Here is an 18,130-nt window from a genome sequence, read left to right as displayed (position 1 = left end):
TAAAAAAGCGCACGACAGTTTGTCTATCAGCTAAACACAATCTAGTAATCCAGCGCCCTTCCTAAACATACGAAAAATAAATTTGACCTCGCATTTCGTCTGGTGTGCTAACGTTTCTGCCAGCTCGCTGCCTTAGAATAATCTTTTCTATTCTAGGCACAAGGCCCGAAATTTGGTGGTAGGGGCAGTCGATTAGATCGATCCTAGTACGCAACTGGTACTTAATTTATCGACCTCTAAAGGATAAAAGGCAATGTCGATTTCGGCGGAATTTGAACTCAAAATGCAAAGGGTAGACGGCGCTGCAAACTGATATAGGTGTATACACACCATTTGTGATTAAATGGGATATATTTTCCGTGACAAAACGCAATGAGTAGCTTGTTCACCGTTTCGAACGTGCTTCAAGCATATTCGGACTGATAATAGCATTACAAAATTTATTATGTTACTGTACTTAAATTCGGAATGTATGTATAGTTCGTCTTAGGTGGACATATAAAACATGGCAATAATCACTATTTAGTGTGACAGTGTAAAATTAAGACAAATTAAACACTTATATTAAGTATATGTCTAAATATGAAGTCGACGACGTCTAATAAATGTTGACTAGCGATGATATATTTCCTACCCCTGAAGCTTATATTGTGAGGTAGTTTTATGCATCGACATTTTAGCTATAGATTTCCGGCTCTTCCAGCAATTTTCTAAGAATTTTTCATGTAATTCGATACATTACTGAATTTCAAATATATCAACTTGAAGGTCGTTTGTAAAATGTAACGTACTATAAGGTATTTCAATCACACATTCATGCACGCACACACGCACACACGCACACACACACACACGGATGGTTTATCATCATCATCACCACCACCACCACCACCACCACCACCACCATCATCATCATCATCATCATCATCATCACAAACGATGATGACAACAGCATGATAATAATCGATTTCTTACTTCGTCGTAGGAATACAACCGGACCACATCACTAGTACTCATTTTCTTGTCTATAACATATATGTAGATTTACTTAAAGTTCTGAAAATATAATTTTCTACTACTGCTGATATTCTCCAACACTGCCATAACCGCAATACTTTTATTTTTTTAATCCTAACTAAAATAACATCTTATTTTCATTTGTTAATGAAAAAAATGAAGTCTTCCTTAAAAAACTTATGTAGCTTAATTATCAATTTTCACCAAGAAAAGCAGGTGAGACAACACTAAAATTTAATTAATGAAAACTAATTAAGAATATATATGGGCAATAGAGTGAAGAGCAATTTTGATATCGGCAGTTCGGTTTTGTGAATGAACACCGAATTTAACTACCCACCTAAAAAAAAAAAGAAAAATCTCTCAATAACTTCTAAAATCATAAATAGGTAACAACACAGCTTTTACAAAACACTGCAGTGAAATTTATGGACTTATTTATACGTAAACATAATCTAGCTAATACATACTCTAGCAAACCAGCCGGCGAGCTGCACTTATTTCTGCTCTTCAAACACGTATACCAGTCTAATATAATTCTCTTAAACAGAGCCTAAAATGTAAAGAGGAGTATTCTAAAAATCAGGTGAATTACTATTAAGTCTCCAACTTTAAAGAAATAGCTTAAATTATCTTTATTTTACAGTGTTATTACAGCAAAACTTTGGAAAATTCAACCAATATTGATGGGTTCTGTTAAAAAAAATTCGCATTGTATTGAAATGTTATGTAATCTTTGCAATAGCTATGTTCATTTTTAGGACTACACATTATCTTAAAGTTGTTTACATCAAAGACGATGGAATTATTTTCTTTTTGCAGTGATCGCATTAACTAGAAAGGGAAAAATTATTTTGCAGCATTATTCAGTGTAAAGTAGTAATGTCAACAAAATAGATTGAACGCATAAAAAGTGTTCTATCTACCATCATCATCACCCCAACCAGTCATTAAAATCCTCCTCCTCCTCCTCCTCCTCCTCCTAACCACCACCACCACCATCTCCGCCGCCACCGCTGCCTCTGCCGCCGCCTCTACCGCCGCCGCTACCGCGCCGCTGCCTCTACTACTGCCGCTGCCGCACTTCCCCCTCCACTGCTTCCTCCCCCTCCTCCTCTGCCACCTCCGCCACCGCCGCCACCACTATTACTATTACCTCCAAAACATCAGTTTAGCATAGTGTTAGCTAAAGGGCATAAAGTGTACATAATTCTCAATAATAATGATAATAATAAATATAATAATAATAACAATAATAATAATAATAATAATAATAATAATAATAATAATAATAATAATAATAACAATCATAACGAAAACAACAACAATTGTAATAAAATAATTCTTTCTACTATAGGCACGTAACCAGCCATTTTGCAGGAGGGGACGAGTCGATTACATCAACCCAGTGCTTAATTGATAATTCATTTTATCGATCCCGTAGTATAAAAGTCAAAGTCAACCTGGGTGACATTTGAATTCATAACGTAAAACCGGAAGAAATGCTGCTAAGAATGTTGTCCGGTGTGTTAACGATTCTGCCAGCTCAGCCGCCTTAATAATAATAATAATAATAATAATAATAATAATAATAATAATAATAATAATAATAATCAGGCAGTGGCTCTCATGGCTTCTGATCTTAATTGATTGGAAGTGTTATCATGTACTTGTTTTGTCTTGGTATAAAATGAAGGGCAACGGTAAATATTCTGCTTAATACCACAGATTTGCTTGTCAGTTGTTTGACCTTAACCAGTTGAGCATGTCCCTTGGTGGCTGACGATATATGCATCTCTGATCATGAGCAGAAGTAGTTGGGGAGCATTATAGCCATGTGTTGAGAGGAATTCTTTGGGGTTTGAATAATTCACCTTTGGAAACATGGGTGTTTTGCTCAACATCCTTAAACAAACCTTATTCAGGGAACTTTTGAGTAGGATGGGCTACTCGACCTGAAGAAAATTCTAACTGGGCAACACCTGCGAGGTCATGCGCTGTTTATCTTGATATGAGATCATCATGTAGCACACATATGGTTGTGATGGATGTGCCTTGTGTACCCTTATCAGACGGGTAGTCATGATGGATATACCGGGCTTTGTGTATTTGTACCCCAGTGTCACTTTGAGGGCATGCACTGCTCTTTCACTAAATAATGATAATAATGATGATGATGATGATGATGATGATGATGATGATGATGATGATGATAATGATGATAATAATGATAATAATAATAATAATAATAATAATTATAATAATAATAATAATAACAACAACAACAACAACATCAACAACAACAACAACACCACCAATAATAATAATAATAATAATAATAATAATAACAACAACAACAACACCAAAATAATAATAATAATAATAATAATAATAATAATAATAATAATAATAATAATAATAAGATAACACCGGGGAAGTTTAACATGTGAGTACGATAAATCACTGCTCCGAAACTTATCCAAAAACATCGGAAATAAAGACATCGCATGGAGCCCAAATATAGCTGACAAAGGGTTGGACTATACCCGAGTAAGTAATACTCATTGAAATTTATTCCTATTTTTCCAAATATAATGATGTATTTTAACTTGATACCTCGACTACCCGAACAGCGATCGTAAACACACGTGTTACATCAAAATACAGACCATCCCCAAACCCAAACACCATATACAAAAAAATAGCTGACAAAGGGCTGGACTATATCCGAGTAAGTAATACTCATTGAAATTTATCTCTATTTTTACAAATATAATGATGTATTTTAACTTGATACCTCCACTACCCGCACAGCGATCGTAAACACACGTGTTACATCAAAATCAGACCATCTTCGAACCCCAAAACACCATGTACAAAAAAATTACAAACATATTAAATAACACCGGTATTATTTCACCCAAGAATAACAACCGAGAAGTACGTACTGTAAGCTTGTTAAGAAAAAAATACGAAGATATGAACGTGCAAAACAATCTGACAACACATTCTACGCAAAACACTTTCAATACAGTAAACATAAGAGCACCACAGCACATACCCAAGACGCACAGAGCTGCGCTCGGTAGTGAAGAGAAAGCACGTTATAAAAATAAAACTACTGAATAATAATAATAATAATAATAATAATGCTTTCTAATTGATGTATCAATACCAGCAGATGACAACGTTTCTCTAAAAGAAATGGAAAAACTTTCAAAATACAAAGACCTGGAAATAGAGGTAACTCGAATGTGGAATCTAAAAACAGAAACAATTCCTATCATAGTAGGTGCCTTAGGTATAATAAAAAAATATTCAGACAAATACATAACAAAAACACCAGGACTTACAAATATATATAACATACAGACAATTGCACTACTGGGTACTGCACACATTCTACGCAAAACAATTTCAATACAGTAAACATAAGAGCACCACAGCAAACCACAGCACATACCCAAGGCGCACAGAGCTGCGCTCGGTAGTGAAGTGAAAGCACGTTATAAAAATAAAACTACTGAACAATAATAATAATAATAATAATAATAATAATGGAGAAGACACCGGGGAAGTTTAACATGTGAGAACGATAAATCACTGCTCCGAAATTTACCCAAAAACATCGGAAATAAAGACATCGCATAGAGCCAAAAAAATAGCTGACAAAGGGTTGGACTATATCCGAGTAAGTAATACTCATTGAAATTTATTTCTACTTTTCCAAATATAATGATGTATTTTAACTTGATACCTCCACTATCCGCACAGCGATCGTAAACACACGTGTTACATCAAAATTCAGACCATCTCCAAACCCAAGCACCATGTACAAAAAATTACAAACAGATTAAATAACACCGGTATTATTCCACCCAAGAATAACAACCGAGAAGTGCGTACTGTAAGCTTATTACGCAAAAAGTACGAAGATCTGAACGTGCAAAACAATCTGACAACAGAAATGAACGATCCGGTACCCTACGACAACGATGACCGTCAAAATAAAGGGCCAGACGTTGTTCCTCATGTCCCGCAAACAAAACCAAAACGGCATAAATGGACACGTGAGGAATACATTTCGATCCTACACGCCTATTTCACAGCAGTGCTCTACCCAAAAAACGAAAACGCAACAACACATACATATAAAATATGGAAGACAAATAATGTAAATAAAGACCTCGATAAAACAATGAACCCTAACAAACTTGCTAACATAAGAAAATATATTCTAAAAGCAAAAAAGGTATCAGAAATAGAAATAGAACAATTGAAAGGAAAAATACATCAGGAAAATCTAGATAATAGTCACACAGCAATGCCAAATAATAATATAAACACTGAGATAGCAGAACACGAGGACAAACGTAACATTTCAGGCAAAAACGAAGTAAACAAAAAACAACAAACCCAGACCGTAGAGATGTATAATAGTGTACAAAAAGCACCAATCCAGAACACCACAGACAAACATATGAATGAAAAGGAAGGCAAAACAAATCTAAAGCTTGGGAATAACGAAGGGAAACCTAATAATTACGATACTATGAAAATGAGAATAACCGAAGAACTGAAAACCACAGATCTTAGAATGGACCACAGATTATATCTCTCAAAAATCAAAATAGACAATAAAACAACATCAATAATAAATAGCATAAACCTGGCCGTCACGGAACTACCAACCACAGAAACAACAGGCAATATCACTGAGCTAAATGACATAATATATGCGGCAGCCACTGCAGCCACAAAAGAAGCAGGATACTCACTCAAACCCATCCGAACAGGAGTTCTACCACCCAAACAGACCTTGTGGATAAATAACATCCATAACAAAATTAAAAAAAGAGAAAAGATTTATCGATTCTCAACGAAATTAGTAGACAATCAACACTAAGTAACAAGAAGAAAACAAAAATACTATACAAATACAGCATTACAGAAAAAGACTTACCTGAGGCAAAAGAAAAACTAAAGCAAGACATCCTTGCCAAAGCACAAAGGATCCGCCGGTATGAGAAACGCCAACGTTTCTTTGAACAAAACAAACAGTTCAAATCCAACCTCAAAATCTCTACCAAGAACTGGGTAAAAATAAAATAGACATTACTGCAGCACCAACAGCAGAAGAACTAGAGAAATTCTGGAAACAAATATGGTCGGTGAAGCAACAACCCCAGAAAAGGACAATTAAAACAACGAACTTAGCATCTGAGCAACTCTGGGCCCCTATAACAACTGAAGAGGTCACCCAGACACTGCAAAGACTAAGCAACTGGAAGGCACCTGGACACGACAAGATCCCCAATCTCTGGTTAAAACACCTGCCAGGAATGCATAAAAAGCTGGCAGAAAACTTTAACAACATACTAGCAGAGCCAGAGACAATGCCTGAATGGCTCACAAAAGGGAAAACCATCTTAATCCCCAAATCCACGGAAACGGAGAAACCACAAAACTATAGATCTACAAAGTCTTTACTGCAATAATATCGCAGAGATTGAGTAAACACCTAGAAAATAACAACCTGTTTCCAGAAGAGCAGAAGGGTTGCTGCAAGGGATCATACGGCTGTAAAGATCAATTATTGATCAATAAAGCCATAACTGAAGACAGCCGCAGAAAGAAGAAAGGCCTCAGTATGGCCTGGGTGGACTACCAAAAGGCCTTCGGCAGTGTTCCCCACACGTGGATTCTGGAAACGCTAGCCATAAACAAGGTGGCACCAATTAATATAAAATACATAGGGCACTCAATGAAGAAATGGCAGACAGTGCTACAGCTCGAAACAAAAGAGGGACTTGTGAAAACGAAAGCCATCCCCATTAGAAGAGGAATATTCCAGGGAGACACGCTCTCTCCACTCCTGTTCTGTCTGGCACTCACACCTTTAACAGAATTGCTAAATAGAACTGGATGCGGTTACAAATGCTACGGAAAAACAGTCAGCCACCTTCTATATATGGATGACCTAAAATTATATGCTAAAAACGACAAAGAGCTAGAAACACTACTACAGACAGTACACGGCTTTACCAAGGAAATAGATATGAAATTCGGATTAGAAAAATGTGCCAAAGCAAGCCTGAAAAGAGGAAAATTAGTTAAAAGCAGCAATATAACACTAGATAAAGCCAATGAAATAAGAGAACTAGACGAAAGCCAACCATATAAATATTTAGGAGTCAATGAACTAGATAGGATACAACATACACAAATGAAAGAAAAAATAAAGAAAGAGTACTATAGACGAGTTAGATCAATACTAAAAACAGAGCTCAATGCTAAAAACAAGATAATGGGTATCAACGCTTTAGCTGTCCCAGTTATAAGCTACAGCTACAACATCCTTAACTGGACACTAAACGAACTATCTAAAATAGACAGAAAAATAAGACAAATAATGACAGGATATAGGATGCACCACCCAAAATCTGACATAGAAAGGCTATATATACAACGCACAGAAGGTGGCAGGGGTCTTATACAGCTGGAAAACTATTATAAAATGACCACCATAGGACTGCAAAAATACCTACTCCAGAAGCAAGGAAAATTAATACAAATAGCCACAAAACACGAGCAAAACAAAAAACTGTTTTCAGTATTTAAGGAAGCTGACAAATACAAACAAGAAATCAATCTACCTAACAAATACGAAGAAGAAGAAGAAGAAGAAGAAGAAGAAGAAGAAGAAGAAGAAGAAGAAGAAGAAGAAGAAGAAGAAGAAGAAGAAGAAGAAGAAGAAGAAGAAGAAGAAGAAGAAGAAGAAGAAACAACAAAAGCTATTAAACAAATGAAATCCAAACTAAAACTAGAACAGCAACGGACCATGATAAAACGATGGCAAGAAAAGCACCTACATGGTAAATACTGGGCTAAACTAAATGCAAAAGAAATAGACAGAGAAAAATCCCAGCAATGGTTGAGAAGCTCAGGACTCAAAGCAGAGACTGAAGGATTTTTAATTGCTGCACAAGACCAAAGCCTCCCCACCAGAAATTACCAAAAACATATAATGAAAAGAAATATAACAAGTAACTGTAGAATTTGTGGAGATGAACAAGAAACAATAAATCATATTATCTCTGGCTGCCCAGTCCTGGCTAAGAAGGAATATATTCACAGACACGACAGAACTGGGACCTATATACACTGGAAGCTATGCCAACACTATGGAATAACAACAGAAAAAAGATGGTATAAACACACGCCAGAAAAGGTCACAGAAAACGAGAAAGCAACCATACTCTGGGATATGCCAATACACACAGATAGAGAAATTAAGGCAAATAGACCAAATATAGTTGTCAAAGATCATGAAGAAAAAAAAAATGCTTTCTAATTGATGTATCAATACCAGTAGATGACAACGCCTCTCTAAAAGAAATGGAAAAACTTTCAAAATACAAAGACCTGGAAATAGAGGTAACTCGAATGTGGAATCTAAAAACAGGAACAATTCCTATCATAGTAGGTGCCTTAGGTATAATAAATAAATATTCAGACAAATACATAAAAAAAACACCAGGACTTACAAATATATATAACATACAGAAAATTGCACTACTGGGCACAGCACACATTCTACGCAAAACACTTTCAATACAGTAACCATAAGAGCACCACAGCAAACCACAGCACATACCCAAGGCGCACGGAGCTGCGCTCAGTAGTGAAGTGAAAGCACGTTATAAAAATAAAACTACTGATCAATAATAATAATAATAGCAGGACCTAGCCATTGAGTTACAGAAACTATGGAGAGTGCGGATAAAAACTTTTTACAGGAAGATAGAGAAAATACCAGTTACAGTAGAGTCTGTCCCATCAAAAGAAGTGCAAGAATTTTGGAATAAAATTTGGGCAGAAGAAAAAACACACAATGAAAAGGCCCCTTGGATTGATAGAATATCTACAGACTCAACTCCTTAGAAAATCAAAAGTGGGTTACTGAATATACCTGTCAAGACCTACCACAAACTGAGCAAATATAAAGATCTTGAAATAGAAATTGGCAAAATGTGGAACCTGAAGACAAAAACAACAATACCTGTTGTCATAGGTGCCCTAGGAATGGTAGCCAAAGGGGCTGATTGCTACCTAGCTCAGATACCAGGGAACCCCAAAATGGCAGAAACTCAAAAGATAGTGATCATGGGGTCTGCACTTATCCTACATAAAATACTGTCTCAAATTTTAAAACAAACTCATAATTTTCTTATGGATTCTTAAACATTCTTTAAAACAACACTATGTATACAACCAAATATATGGCACCCTAGGCATAACACCAACATGAACTTCTAACTTGCTGTTTCTTGAGGTCTCTGGGTGAGACTTGGAGCCAACTTGTACAAATACAAAGCAGAAGTCAAACATATAATAATAATAATAATAATAATAATAATAATTAGAAAGCATTTTTTTTCATGAAGCAAAAAAATGCTTTCTAATTGATGTATCAATACCAGCAGATGACAACGTTTCTCTAAAAGAAATGGAAAAACTTTCAAAATACAAAGACCTGGAAATAGCGATAACTCGAATGTGGAATCTAAAAACAGAAACAATTCCTATCATAGTAGGTGCCTTAGGTATAATAAAAAAATATTCAGACAAATACATAACAAAAATACCAGGACTTACAAATATATATAACATACAGAAAATTGCACTACTGGGTACTGCACACATTCTACGCAAAACACTTTCAATACAGTAAACATAAGAGCACCACAGCACATACCCAAGGCGCACAGAGCTGCGCTCGGTAGTGAAGTGAAAGCACGTTATAAAAATAAAACTACTGAACAATAATAATAATAATAATAATAATAATAATAATAATAATAATAAATAGAAGAAGAAGAAGAAGAAGAAGAAGAAGAAGAAGAAGAAGAAGAAGAAGAAGAAGAAGAAGAAGAAGAAGAAATGCCCGGATGCAGTACCAGACAGTGTCTTTCATGGCTTCTGATCTTAACTGATTGGAAGTCTCTTCATGTACATGTTTTGTCTTGGTATACAAGATGGGCTACAACAAATATTCTGCTCAATACCACAGATTTGCTCCTTAGTTTCTGGACCTTAACCAGTTCAGCATGTCACTTAGTGGCTGAGGATATGTGCATCTCTGACTATGAGCAAGTGTAGTGGGGGAACATCATAGCCATGCGTTGAGAGTAATTCTTTGGGTTTGAATAGTTCACCTCTGGAAACACAGGTGTTTCAATCCTCATCCTTAAGTAAATCTTTTCCAGGGTCCTTTCAATGGGTTGGGGTACTTGACATAAAGAGAATTCTAACTGGGCCCTACCTGCAAGGTCGTGCGCTGTTTATCTTGATATGGGATCACAATGTCGATCATCCTATCGCGCACATATGGTTGTGATGCATGTGTCTGATGTACCCTTATCAGACAGGTAGTCATGATGTGCATGTTAGACCTCTGTATATTTTTACCCCAGTATCACTTTGATGGGATGCATGTTTCTGATGTACCCTTATTAAACGGGTAGTCATGGTGGGTATATTGAGCTTCGTATATTTGTGTCCCAGTGTCACTCTGATTGCATGCGTTGCTTTTGCACTCAATGATTATAATAAGTAGTAGAAGCAATAATAATAGCTTCTGATTTTGGTACAAATCTAACAGTTTAAGAGGAGGGGATACTAATTCGTTGCTATTGACCTCAATACTAGCCTGGTATTTCACTTTATCAATGAAAACATGATAAAGTGACCGCGACAGGATTTGAATTCAGAATTTAAAGGGCTACGAGAAATACTGACAAGCGTCTAGTCCGACGCTCTAACAATTCTGCTAGCCTAGCACACTCTCCGATTAACAATCATGATACTTCTAATAATGTTTCAAATTTTGGCACAAGGCCAACAATTTTAAGGGTTGTTTGTTACTTACTACTTAGTTGACATTCAATTTTATGAATTTCGAAAAGATGAAATTTAGACCAAGACCGTATTTAATCTCAAAACGCAATGAGCCAGAAGAAAGGCTGTTAACATTTTATTCAATTCGCTATCGATTCAACTTGGTCACTGTCCTAATACTACTACCGATACTAACAACAGAAATGACAATCATTTCTTCAAGATCACAAAGTACCAGGTTGGCGTTCCATGGTGGTAAGTGTGTCTCATGGGGAAAAGGGTCTCTTTAGCCATGGTTGATAACCGTCATATGCCAATAAAAGCACTGGGAGCAGTTTCATTTTAAAACTTAACTCGAAAACGTAGAATACCGAGTTGGCATTTGGTATGGTTAAATCTGCCGTACAGAGCGGAGTTCCAATTCACTCGTCGTCGGAAAATATTGCGGAGATTGTGTTTCGATTAAAAATACAAGTGGCTGTGTCATTTATCACTACTTTTTCCAATATATGTTGTTTAGCAATAAACTAAATAACATCAACTTCGTAAACAGGAGTGTAACCTTAAGTAAAGCTGAACATTCTGTGCTAGAGGAATTAGTACTCGATCGTCTTTTATCAATGCGTAGCAGTACTTATGATAAGCACAGCAGGAGCTGATGGAATGTCTTTCAAGGCTTAGGAGTAAAGAAGGTGTTGGTGGAAGTATGCTCTCAGATTGGAAAAACGAAGATATTATTTCAGTTGATAGAAAATAAGTTAATGAACAAAGCAGGCATAGTCCAAAGAAGACGTTGGACAATACCAGTTGAAATAGGGATTATACAGTAAAGAATCACTAACAAGACAACGGATATCGATGACAGAGTCGAAGGAGACATTGTAGACGTTGAAGAGTTAAATGAAAACAGTTTCAGCTGTAAGGACAGGAATTAAGTTGACTTCGAAGTGGAAAATACAGTCAGTATAAACAACGACGACGAGATTAGCAAGTGGTACGGCCTTGGGAAAATTAGTAAAACCTGATGATTGAGAAAATGAAAAGCGAAATATTTTGATGCGATTAAATGAGACTCTAAATAATTAAAAAAAAAACAAGCGTTATTAAATTTGAGATAAATTAACAGAGAAAGCTCCTAGTCGAAAGAAAAATATTAATGAAATATGGGAATATGTTTCAACCACAAACATTTAATTTGATTTAATTTGTGCTGGTGCGATAGCTGTTGTTGAACGACTGAGTGAAAAACATGCAGAGAAGAAAGAGACAAGATGGAAAAGATGGATTAAAAGTCACATAAGGATACTTAGAAGAGAGCTCAGTGAGCCTGAAAGTTGGAACAAAGATAATTTGCGTAAGAAAAACAAGTTTTACTTTGAAAGGTAGTTCAAAATATACGAGAGAGGGTATATTTCAGTGATATAACTGATCTAGCAAAGAGTATGTGCAAACTGAACCAAAATAAGTAATCGACAAAGATAGGAACTTGAGTAAAACTGACATTTTGGATCAAACCAGACGCAGTTTTTCCCTAACATTCGATAAAATGGAAACACTAGCATCAAATGTGGTGAAAGCAATAGAATTTTAGACATGAATTTGGTAGTTTAGGTATAATTAGATATTTAATATTGTATGAATATAATGAAAATGTAGAATGGATCAAAATGGTTAAAAACGGAATTTAGCAGCTCAGAAAAAGATCGAAACACTATAACTTGGGGCGATATTCTGCAGTAGGTAAAGATACTACAGAGTTGGAAAGCTATAAGATCAGATGGAAGCCTTACACAGCTTATATATAGAATTTATAGCCATTTTGAATATTTATTAGACTTCATGGTCCTCTTGTCTGAAAACATGCAGTGTTTTATTGATTCAAGTAATGTATTTGGATGATTTACTATTATACATGCGGAAACTTACAAACATACGCATGCACATTGTAGTCTTACAGGGATAGAGTTGTGTATGTGTGTTTGCTGGCATCAGGAGGCGGTTGGTCGCTACATGACAGTGTGGCCTGTGCGTATTTACGCTTACGTGTGTGTGCATCTACACGTATATGTGTGACTACGCGTATGACTGTCCATGCATGCATATAAGCCTGTTTGTTTTAAGACTCTTTATGTAAATACCAACCAAGTTCAATGTCTGCCAAAACGGATATAACTTGACCCTGGTAGCATATAAAGGTTAACGGTGATTGATCTATTATCTCGGTTTCGCATTTTGATGTATTCCAATGATGATTCTTGTCATTGTTATTATTTTGTTCTTGCTGTTGTTCTTATCACTGATGCTACGTTGTCTTCGGATCATTTCGTCTTAATATTCTTCTTTAATGAGTATGTATGTGTAGGAGTGTGTAAATGCGTGTGAATCTATCACCCTCTTTTGCGCTATCAAGTAAATTGCTTGTAACTTGCATAGTAGTATGCATATATCTTAACAGTATATTCTATTACGTAATAGAGCATTTAGCATATATAATACCGACAATCGGCTTCCTGGAACATGTGTATGTCATATATAGTTTTAAAATGTCAGTTACGTTTTCTGTGTTCATTATTACTATAATGTGGTTCGGATTTTGTATCTTTGTCAATCTGAATATACAATGAGTAGAATGTGTAATTATTTATCGGGCCCAAACCTTTTGGTAGCGTGTTGTGCCTTTCAGCGAATTTTTTAAAGTGCACACACACACACACACACACACACACACACACACACACACACACACACACACACACACACACACACACACACACACACACACTTTATTATCGAAAAAGCAGAAATATTAAGCTTAATGAAAATAATTTTGTGAAAGTATGTGTTAAAGTAGTTACTGTTCATCATATAGTAATAATATTTCCCATGTTTGTTCGTATAGTGTGGCTCTGCTATGCATATTCGTACACGCCACTCTTCATTGCCAAATACAATCTAGCAAAAAAATTATGAAGGCTCTTTCTGAGCTACACTGTCAACCTTAAGGTGCCCCAAGAATTGGTTACATCCTCCACACTCTTATTTCTGTACAATAAAGATTACTTTCCGTCTCCTCCAACAACGTCTAGTGCTATACAGTTGATATCACGTTTCACTCTTTTCCAACTTTCTTTATTCAAGTGCCATCCATTTCCAACCTAGACCCTTTGTCCTAAATGTATAATTTTTCCATGAAATGAGCACTCATAGGAATCCTGTCTCATTTACCGGCACAAATTCACAAAAACTTCATATATCAAGGCACTACGCTTGTACCATGCCACTCTAAACATCGACCCATACGAACCCAAATCTTCAAAATCACTACATATGCTAAGCCTAACCTCAGCATCAATAATTGTTTCTCCTAGCGATCCCACATTAAATACATTGCATTAAAAAATCTGAAAATCTGAGTTTTCTTTCTAGATGCAGACATTGCTTCAACTCGCAATAGGTAGCAGTTCTCTATGAAGCATTTATGAGAAGCGCGTTGGAAAATTTTCCACAAAGTATTAGGACGATGGTGCTGTATCACGTACGGACATATAGAAAAGGCTTCTCAACTAATTGCCTTGAAGTTATTCAGCAACATACTTCAATCTCTAGCCCACATAAGCACTGTATCTTTTCTACTGCCACTTCAGGGAAATCATTTCGTCACAGCTGATTTATCCCATGCCATTTTTGTACAAAAGAAACCAACTCCGAGGTTTGCCTCGTGCAGAAGACGCACAAAACAAGTCCCGTGACCAATTTCACGTTACCTTCCATGTCACGCACCATCCATTTTTCTCAAATATTTCTCTTCACAACATCTCGCTAAATATCCTTGTTCTGTCCACTATTTTCATTCTTGTGTTGATGAAGACGGATATCAAACATTTCAACCTCATTGCTTCTGAGGATCTTCCAAAGTTATAAGCATAATCCCTTCTTTCACTTGAATTCATAATGCGCGCACACACACACACACACGCACACATTTTCGTTGTCATAAAATATTTGCAACACTATGTTGCAACACCGTGCGACGCGAGTTAATCGACTTTTACTTAATTAAAAACATCGTAACCATAACAAAGTTCTTGTGGACAACGTCGGTAGTTATTGATTTAGAGATATTTTCACTGACAGACAAATTAATCTCAATAATCAATATAGATTACAATCAACTAATTTGGAAAGATCAAATTTCAGTTGAAAGTGACTACGTTCGAATTTTTCTTTTCTTTTTTTGTTTTGGATTCGGTAACTAATAGTGTTGTGTACATGTGAGATATTAGTTTGGTTTGCTAAAATCAATTGAACATTGACATCCTGATTATGTATCAACCTCCGATAGTCTGCACCACACTCTCTTCTTAATCATTCTTAACAGGATCTACGGTCTTTGAAATCTCCAATCACCTCTTGCTGTGGATGTTGATCTACAGATGTTCAAACTGGACATCGCTCATATCGATCTCACTGATCATGAGGCACTACTAATTTTTTTTTGACTATTGCCAAATAGTCAAAAACATTTGTCAGTAAAGATTACTAATTGATATATCGTTGTTGGTTCTGAGAAATTCGAGAGGAAGAAATTTGGTTTCTGTATTAGTTTTGTAGTAACTCAGAACATGTTTATGTCAGCTTATGATACTTTATGCACTACATGACTGCGAGTGAACTTCATTTTCGGGTAATTCTACGTCTGAGGTGATTGGGCCTGATCTGTACTTAGTCGTTGCTGTTGACTTCATATGTAATGCCTTCTTGCTGTTGGTTTTTCTCTCACCCTGTAATCGCTTGACAAGTTACAACTGTGATCTAATATTATATTTTAGCAAGTAATTTTTAGGATTGAAATTTCCAATAAATGTCTTTTTTGTAATAATAGGACGTAGTTTAAGGCAGATTTAGTTGCTAATTTTAGCGACACTGAAACTACATAAACAAATATTTAAAATACTTGTTGAAATGCTATCAACAAAAGAAATTACAGTTCGTTGAATTCTTCACGATCCAAATAATCAAGTGAAATGCGTAAACGCAACATATAATTGTAGAAGATTTTAAAATACGACCTGCAATGTAAAATAAAATAACGGGAGCCGAACTAAACATTGAAACAATCGACCTGAAACACAACACATTGACGTCATGCAGTAGAAATAATAAAACAAGTATCAATTAATTAAACAAAGAAGAAATCAAAGCATCAAAGTAGTTAATATTAGACTATACAACAAGCATCCATCAATCGGTTTCACTTTGTCACGGGTATTCTGGTCTGTTGTCAACTTTCACTGTTTCCCTATAACAGTATCAAAGACCATGGAAAAATCTATGAGTTTTTCTTCCTCTGATCAACTCACACATTTTACTACATGAAGTAGTAAAGCACTACGCAACGTAATTAGAGGTATCTAATGATCTCAGAATGGGCACACTATTCTATGTCAACAACTTCAATAATATATCTCAACTACAGCAGTAAGCAGCACCCCATTATTAAGCATTTTTCCTAAATTAGAAAGAAAAAATACAAATAGAAACACAAAGACACACACCTTTCACCCCGACTATCAAAAAGTCAGTACGTTAATCCCCAAACCCAAACATTCACATAAGACAAGTTATATCTATCAACATATTCAGCTATTCTTAGCAATACAGCTAAATTTTCAGAATTGAGAATTTAGTCAGGAAAATAACATTTCTAATACTTCTAAACTATTAAAGCCGATGCAGTATCACTAGATTCCTCATTCTCCTATGCAAACTTCAAAATTATCCTTGTAAAAATCATTCTTTGATACTATCAAGCGACATGTACCTCATTTCAACATCAATTCTAATCCTGTACTCAGATACAACATTACTTATGACTCTTTTACTGAATACATGATGGCTCAACAACAACAACAGCAACAAAAAAAAAACATTCATGTACTCTTCTTAACTATGACCAACATTAACAAAAATATTGACTCCCAATTCTCACCGTTAGTTTATGATCAAAATATTGAGGACAATACTAAACACTGATATGTTAATTACATCTGAGTTCGGTACACTTAGACTAAAATAACTGCTCATCAAGAAACTAATTTTCTGAACAGACTACAGCAATGATCCAAAGCATCAGAATTCTTAAAGTCTTACACACCAGAAAAATTACAGATAAAATACTAGTTAGCTACATTATTTAACTGAGACACAACCACCCAATATTCATGTTATAAGTAAGTAGTGAATATTTAAAGCAATCAGCTTTCGTAACCATCAATATAAATATACCAGTTATACGGTATACAAAAATATCAGGAATAGCCAACAATATTTCTATTGTAATTCCTACTATTCACATTGATTCCTCGGATTCTCCATAGCAAATAAAAACAAACTTCAAAAAACAGAACATAGTATTCTGAGCATCATCAGAGACCACTGACGCAATAAAAACAAATTACTTAAAACGAAAATCAACGTGGGTATGCAAGAGCTACGCTTTGTCATTACATCAAACTCCATTTCCTAGTGTTCCTACCATTAATTTTTCATCTCAATCACTTTTCCGCATACAGACACACTACTCAAATATCATTATAAGACTGACATCCCTCCTACTCAGCCAACACAAATTTAAAATATTGACAGATAAAACAGTCAGCTGTTTTAATGACATCAGTTGGTACCAAAGATTGTACTGAAATATACATCATCAGAGTTAAGTAAAGAAGTATGATTATGTTCTGATTACCACCAGAACATAAAAATATGCAGAAACTGATAGGATACTGGAGAAAATATTAATATTCTCTCGCATCTATATTGTACTCTATAAATAAACTCATAAAGATTGGAATGTGGAATCGAAATATACATGGCACGGTAAATCTGAGTTACGATTTGTCGATAATATCTAGTCGCTCGATCTACTTTTAAATGATAGAGAGCAAGGCTCATTTAGTCAACGACAACGACAATAATTGGTACATCACTAAAAATAATATGCAAACAAATTTTAAAATCATTTTATAAAGTTAGAAAAGTGTTTTCAAATTTACCTTGTTATAGCATAAATAACTACCTCTGATGTTTCATACGACTGATGATCAAACGAAGATATACTCAGTAGATCAACTCCATTTTTCACTTCCGTTGGGAGCCAATTCAATTCTCATATCTAAACAATATGAATACTCTTTACTTAAAAAAGAACTTC

Source organism: Octopus bimaculoides, chromosome 4, assembly GCF_046866305.1.
Source record: "Octopus bimaculoides isolate indiv1 chromosome 4, ASM4686630v1, whole genome shotgun sequence".
Lineage (NCBI taxonomy): Eukaryota > Metazoa > Mollusca > Cephalopoda > Octopoda > Octopodidae > Octopus > Octopus bimaculoides.
Note: the sequence above shows the minus strand (reverse complement) of the source record.